At 38.1% G+C, this 8116-nt stretch overlaps 1 pseudogene; it reads right to left on the bottom strand.

Moving 5' to 3' along the window:
* Window positions 1–6045: 6045 nt before the first annotated feature.
* LOC112849741 (large ribosomal subunit protein eL37-like) lies at window positions 6046–6655 on the bottom strand (annotated as a pseudogene).
* Between the last annotated feature and the right edge of the window lie 1461 nt (window positions 6656–8116).

Here is an 8116-nt window from a genome sequence, read left to right as displayed (position 1 = left end):
TTCAACTAAAGGTGCTGGAGCAAATAAACATCCAGAGGCAAATAAACAAACAAACCTTGACCTAAGTCTTATATCCACTATAAAAAAATAACTCCAAATAGATCACAGACTTAAATGTAACATATAAAATTATAAAACATTTAGGAAAAAAGCAGAAAATCTTTGGGATCTAAGGTTAGTCAAAGAGTTCTTAGATGACACCAAAAGCACCATTAATAAAGGAAAAATTGATAACTTAGATTTCAGCAAATTAAAAATGTAGGTTTTTGAAAGCTCCTGATAAGATGGGGAAAAATAAACTACAGACAGGGAGAAAATATTTACAAAACACATACCTGACAAAAAAAAAAAAAGAATTCTCAGAAGTCAACTGTTAAAATTCAGTTGGAAAATGGACTAAAGACATTTCACAAACAAGATCTACAACTAGCAAGTAAGCACATGAAAAGATATCCAATCATTAGTCATTAGGGAAATGCAAATTAAAACCATAATGAGATACTGCTACATACCTATCAGAATGGCTAAAATAAAAAAAATAGTGTCAACACCAAATGCTGATGAGAATGTGGAAAAACTGGATTGCTTACACATGGCTGTTGGCAATGTAAACTGGTACAGCTACTCTGGAAAATAGTTTTTTAAGTTCTTTAAAAACTAAATGTGTAGTTACCATATAACCCATCAATCGCTCCTGGGCATTTATCCCAGACTTATACAGGAATGTTTATAGCTAGCATCTTTATTAATAAACACCCCAGACTGGGAATAACCCAGATGCCCTTCAATGAGTGAATAGGCAAACAAACCAGGGTGTATCCATACTACTATGGAATACTACTCTGCAATAAAAAGGAACCAACTGGGGCGCCTGGGTGGCTCAGTCGGTTAAGCGTCCGACTTCGGCTCAGGTCATGATCTCACAGTTTGTGGGTTCCAGCCCCGCGTCGGGCTCTGTGCTGACAGCTCAGAGCCTGGAGCCTGGAGCCTGTTTCAGATTCTGTGTCTCCCTCTCTCTCTGCCCCCCCCCCCCGTTCACGCTCTGTCTCTCTCTGTCTCAAAAATAAATAAACGTTAAAAATAAATTTTTTTTAAAAAGAACCAACTACTGATACACACAGCAACCTAAATGAATCTCCAGAGAATTCTGCTGAGTTTAAAAAGCCAGTTCCCAAAGGTTACATATTGAATGATTCCATTTACATAACATTCTTGCAATGGCAAAATTATAGGAATGAAAAACAGGTTAGTGGTTGCCAAGGGTTAAGGAATAGGTGGAAGCAGGTGAAAAGTGGGTGGGGCTTAAATGTGCATGATGAGAGAGCCTATGGTGGCATAAATATGCTGTAGCATAACTGTATCAATGTCAGTGTCCTGGCTGTAACATTGTATTATAGGTTTGTAAGATGTTACCATTAGGGAAACTGGCTAAAGGGTACCAAAGACCTCTATTTTTCATACAGTTGCATGTGAATCTATCATGATCTTAAAATAAAACGGTTTAATTAATAAAAAAAGCAAATACTATGTGAATATCAATATTGAAAGAGAAATGAAGTGGTGGTGGGTGGTATTCAATTTGATTGCAAGGTTTGAAAAGTTGTACTGTGGCCAACATAAGTACTTGTAATGAAGTAAAAATAAAATGTAAATATTTTCTTTCTGAAACATTTTATTTTGTTCCAGACAGTGTCAAACTTACAGAATTCCACTTCCTTTTGCACCAATCCAACCACATGGCCTTTAGATAAACAAGAAAGACAATGACATATTCCTTTCCCAAGGTCTCAAAATTATATTCTGAAAATGGCCAATGTTCTTCATGTCCACCAAACAAGTAACTAAATTACCATTGTTAATAAAACCCTGAGCTGAACTGGCCTTCCTCTCTTTCATATTCTTTGTTAAGAGTTATAGTTATATACTTGTAATTTACTTGCTTTAGAACTCCCACTGGCTTGTAAACCCCAAGAGGGCATGGTCCATGTCTGTCTTACTAACTTTGACACCTTACTGTATGTCTCTGAGTCTGACAGATAATAGGTCAACAATAGATACTTAATGAATTAAAAAACAAATTAATGGGTGACTCTTTCTGTCTCTGCCCACTTTATTAGTTCCACTTTTCCAACGACACAGAGCCTCATCGACTCATCTTTCTGTCCAGAGAATTCTCTGGACAGTAGGGAATGGGTATAGGGGGGACTGTGGTTAGAGAAAGGCGGATTCATCTTTCTCATTTTGTTTCATTTCATAAGTGTAAAGGGTATCCAGCTCTCCCTGGGGTAATGGCTGATGCCCATTCCTGCTATAACTGGTTTTTAAAAAATGAAACGAAGGAAAAAAAAAATCGTATCTACTCAGTTGGAAATAATGCAATCGTGCAAAATAATTTTGTGCCCATGTAATTTAGATTTGGTTAGAGATTTCCTTTTCTTTGAGGCTACGAGGCCATTAGTCTGGTTTTCCTTAGGACTTCTTCAGTCAAAAGGTCAGCCTAACCAATCACAGAGAAAATAATTGATCTTCTACAATAGTACTTGCATTTTAATGTTTCACGATCCCAAATAAGTCACACATTCTGTTTTTCTCACTTGATATGACCTTAGCATTTTAAATTGCTATTCATTCAGTCAGTATATAAGATACTCTAGCTGTGACCAGGCCAGCTTTGTGGAAACGTGTTTCTTCCTTAAAAAATATAGTCGAAAATACTAAATAATTTTCAAAAATAGAAATCAAGCAGAGAGTACGTGTTTTAATGGGCAGTCTTGACCTATACAGAAAAAATGATACATTTCCTAACTTTATTCAGAACAGAGGGCAGTGCAGAGAGTTACTTATTTTCATTTGTGTGAACACCAATTATTTTACAGAGAGGTCATTGAACTGTGATATGTTAATTATGTTAGATATTCACTGCTAATGTAAAGCTTCACTTTTTTTTTTTTTCAAAACAGGAAAGGTGGGAGCAAACAACAGGAAGAAACAATAGCAATTTAGTTTTTAATGTAGGAATTGCATTTCTTTTTCTTTTATTACTTTTTTAATGTTTTTTTTTTTCAATTTTGAGAGAGAGAAACCGAGCAGGAGTGTGGAAGTGGCAGGAGACACAGAGGGAGACACAGAATCTGAAGCAGGCTCCAGGCTCTGAGCCGTCAGCACAGACCCCAATGCGGGGCTCGAACCCATGAACTGCAAGATCATGACCTGAGCCAAAGTCAGCTGCTTAACCAATTGAGCCACTCAGGAGCTCCCAGGAATTGTATTTCTTATGCAACTGTCTTGATTATCGGTGTTTCCTCCCATCTTTCCACTGTCCTTGCCTCTAAAAGCCCACTCTCCTACTTCTGGTCTTAACCTTGATCACCTGTCCTAACTCACCTCATAATGAACTAGAGGACAGATTTTTTTTTTAAGAGGAACAGTGCATTCAGGTCCTTAGAATTCATGATTGGATCACAAACTGTCTTTACAGATTACTTCAGGAAAAACCCACATAATGGAAACAATATTTCAAAGTCAAAGTGTTTTGCTTTCAACAGTGTCCTTCTCGAATTATCACTGAACAAAATGCCATTGCTTCTTTATGTTTCATATTTTTTTTGCTTAACAAAAATAGAAACCCATCAAAACAGACTTTCCTCCAAATAAACAGTACCGGAAAAAGATTAAAGTGCCCAATTCTTCAGATGGTGATTTTATGCCTTTTCAATTTGCTTTGTGTAATTGAATTATTAGCGGACAGTTTTCCATATCCATACTTGTATGTGGGTTCTTGGTAATACAGATTGGGCTATCATAAACAACATGTCTGCATCATAAGTCTCTGCCTCATTTTTGTTTTTAAATAAACCTGTGTTTTAAACTTAAAGTCATCTTCCTGTAAACGTTTCTTACTTCTTACCTTTATCACCTTTAATTACAGCAAACAGTTCATATTCAAATTGCCATCATTTTTCAAGCTTAAATTTGTTTTCTTTTGTTTCATTTTTGTGACCAATATAACAAGATTAGCATTTAAAATTGTGCCAGGTGAGTATCGAATCATACCTTTCTAAAGAGGCAACTGATCAGAAAAAATATTTCCTGGATATTAGTTCTTAGTAGGGTTTCTAAGTGTGTGGTAAAAACAAAATTATACTGAGAAAATATCACCACTTATAAAAATACAGTCAAGAATCGGTTTAAGCCTACCTTCGATGTTCAAATTACCGTTTCTGATTTCCATGAAAAACAAAGATGTATTTCAGCGAGGTTTTATGTAATCTAGGGGGCTGTATCTGAAGGGAAGTTGTAAATTAAGGGATTTGAAATGACATCTAATCTGAAGTATGAACAAGAGCAGAGTTTGTTATTATAAACTTTTTGAGAACATCCTGCCATTTCCTCCCTTAATTGGTGGAATTAATGACAAGATATATTGTAAATATTGCAAAGCAATATAAATGACATTTGGAGAAAAATTGTCACTGGATTTCTTTCTTTTCCACCCCACCCCATCTTTTTTTCTGTAATGCCTCTGCTCCAACCATTGATTCAAACCCTGGGAAACAGCATTGCTCCATAGATTCCTGTTGCTCATCAGACAAGGTCTGGGTGATGTCATAGAATCATCATCACCACAGTCTGTAACTGACCTTAAGGAAAAAATATACACATTTAACCATTTATTTGATTCCAGTGCTTGCTAGAAGCAGGCACTGCAATTAAAGAGGAAAAGGAAACATGGAGATGAAAAGAGGCAGGAGAGAGTAGAGAAAGACATACCCAGTACATGGGCCCAGGTCTAACTTTACATACAGGTATGGACTTATTCACTCATTCATTCATTCATTCATTCAAAAACTAGCTGTGCAGTGACTACCATGTTCCAGCTGGATGATAGACCATAAGGAGAGAGTAGGGGTGCTTGGGTGGCTCAATTGATTAAGCGTCCAACTCTTGATTTTGGCTCAGGTCATGATCTCACAGTTTGTGAGTTCGAGCCTGGCATCAGGCTCTGTGCTGACAGTGTAGAGCCTGCTTGGGACTCTCTCTCTCCCTCTCTCTCTCTCTGCCCCTCCCTCTCCCACTCTCAAAATACATAAATAAACTTTAAAAAAAATAGGGAGAGAATAAAGGAAGTAAATAATCATACAAAGAAGTGTAAATCAGTGACTCTAAAAAGAAAACAAACAAACAAACAAAGGATTTCATCAAAGAACTTGGGGAAGTTTTCCAAGGACATATCATAAGGACATATCATTTGAGCTAAAATCTGAAGGAGGGTAATACTGGGTATATAGGAGAAGAAAAATCTTTTCTAGGAGTGCATTCAGCAGAGCAAAGGCCTATGTCCCAAGGAAGCATGGTGGGTGAAGAGAAATTGAAAAGACAAAGTGTCCAATATGGTGAAAGCACAGGGGAAGTACAGTGTGAAAGAGGCTTGAGCCTTGGACAGAGCAGGACAACATACAGCTCACAGAGCCTTATGTTAATGACCTGGGGAGGGTCTCCAATCCCAATGACCAATGTATTACCTCTCTCCAACATGTGCCACTGGGCTTGAAATCCTTTCCCTGGAAGATAAAGCATACTGATCAAAAGCTAGTTGCCCAGACTGCTAATCAGGAATTTTAGCAGGAATTTGGATGCAGAACAGTTACACAAAAGACTGTGTTTCCAAAAAACCAACTTTCCATTCTACATACTGGTGTGTGCTCTTGCCTTTGGGATATAAGATGATGAACAAAACACAATATCTGAAGCAAGGCCTGGAGAGAAGTGATAATACAGAAGTGACTGTTTGTTTTCCATTCTCTTTAATATTCTTAGGTAAGTTACATAGAGACAAATTTCAGACCATTATAACAAATAATTTCCTAATACTGTGATCCAAAGACTGGGTGGGCTTTCAAGAAGAAAGACTGTTCTTGTGCTTGAGATGTCCATGTATAGACTTGACCGACAGATCAGATGTCTGAAGCATATATGGTGGGTAGTTAAATACACAGTAGCCAGTATGTTTGCCATTCTCGATATATAGATACAGATATATATCTATCGATCTTAACCAGAACATTTATTGTGCGACTAATCGCTGAAATCCTTAAGATGAACTCGATGCCTCAACTGCTGCCATCTTGGGTTGATGTGTTGTTCCTTCATGGAGTCCAGGCCTGAATCTGCAGTGTACAACTTTTAGATGCCTCATTCAACCAGTCCCAGTGCTATTTCGTCTTTCAGCCTTGGTGCTCTGGTTACACTTCCACTTGATAGGACAGCCACATTTTCCACAGGCCTGCTTCTGAAGGTGGTGGGCCTTAGAGTCACAGCAGAAGCACAATGTGTGTGTCTTACTGTGACACTTTCCAAATGATGACGTCCCCTTTGTCATCTTGTTTCTGTGGCTGAGACCAAAGAGGCGAGAAGACAAGGCACCTATTCCTAATATTCTTCATTATGCTGTGAACATTCTCCTGTTTAATGGGCAACATGTGTTGTCTCAGTGGGTACAAAATGACAAAACAGTAGTAGAAAAGTGACCCCTGATTGTCAAAAACCAAGACAAAGATGCTTGAAGGACTCAGACCATAAAAATTTTGTCCTAAACAAAATTCAGGGAATATTTGGGAATGCATACGAAAAGCCAGGCTACAGTGCCCCCTATTAAATATTCTTTAGATCTTTGGTGAGGAGAAAATTTAATTTAATATAAAATAATAAAGCTGAAAGCTAAAATTTCTGAAAATTATCTATTTTTCTGACCATTTCAGGTACCTGATCCCTACCCTAACCTGGTCCAAACACAACTTAAACCTTTATAATAAGTGGAAATCAAGAGGAGTGCAACCCTCTGACATCAATCCCCACCCCACATCCAGCTCTGGAGTAGAATCCAGGAAGATACAAAGTTCATACTTTCCCCCATGTCCTAAGGAGCAGTAGAGAAAACATAGTTTCAGTGGGCAAAAGTGGGATGAAAATAGTATAATATATTTAACGCTCCTAGGAAGCACTTGGATGTGGCATAGAAACTTGAAGATGCCTTTCTATAGGGATAAAAAGACTTAGCTGTGACTTGAGTGAACCAACAGTTGAAGACCAGAAAGACAAGGTCAACAGCATGGACTGTTCACTTGTACTAATTACCGTAGACATCCATTTTGATTGTTTGTGCCTGTGCCATTTTGATTTTTAGATATTTTTAATGTATTTTGGTGATTATCCCTGATCACTACAAAAGTAAAGTTGATATATGACAATACACACCGGATTCCATCCTCTTCTACATTGGCACCCATTAAGTTTCTAGACAGGTGAAAAAGAGGATGGAAAAGAGCTCATACATTGAGATTACATTTCTATGACCAGAAGAATGGCAATCTCAAATGGAATTCAAGTTCAGTTACAGAAAAATGATGTTACACTCCCTACACACCTGACAGTGTGGACCAAGAGTCATATATATGTACACACATTTTATATACACGTGTACGCACTCCCTAGAGTTTGCAGCAACATGTAGTAGTGGCCCTCTATGTAGGTTCACTTTTTGTGATACCAGTCAATATGAGACAGGAAGTACTAACTCAGAACTTTCACATCTAAAACAAGAATCTCTTGGGGCAACTGGGTGGCTCAGTCGGTTGAGTGTCCATCTTCGCTTCAGGTCACGATCTCAAGGTTCATGAGGTCAAGCCCCACACTGGGCTCACTGCTGTCAGCGTGGAGCCTGCTTCAGATCCTCTGTCCCCCTCTCTCTGCCCCTCCCCTGCTTGTGCTCTCCCAAAAATAAATATTAAAAAACATCTCTTCCCCTTGGGAGAGGAAAAATTACTTAAGTCACTTAACTGGAAGCAAAAGAAATTCAAAATATAAACCTGTAGAAGTGACAACAAAAACATACAGCCCAATCAACTTAAGAATTCTCCTGGTAAACATCATCTAGGTGTCAGGATTCAGCAAGATGTTGTTGATTTTATACAAAGTTTCCACCAAGTCATAGCCCAATTCTCACAGGCAGCTCAAGTCTGATGAACTGCTCACTGGAGCAGAACAGCCTAAATGCACTCCTTGTAAAAATCACCTGTAGTCACTTGAAGTCACTGCACATTGGCGAGTAGTGTCCTGC

Source organism: Puma concolor, chromosome C2 (assembly GCF_028749965.1).
Source record: "Puma concolor isolate L17-30 chromosome C2, mPumCon1.1.hap2, whole genome shotgun sequence".
NCBI classification, from domain to species: domain Eukaryota; kingdom Metazoa; phylum Chordata; class Mammalia; order Carnivora; family Felidae; genus Puma; species Puma concolor.
The sequence above is the reverse complement of the archived record's forward strand: the minus strand, read 5'-3'. Positions and strand labels throughout refer to the sequence as shown.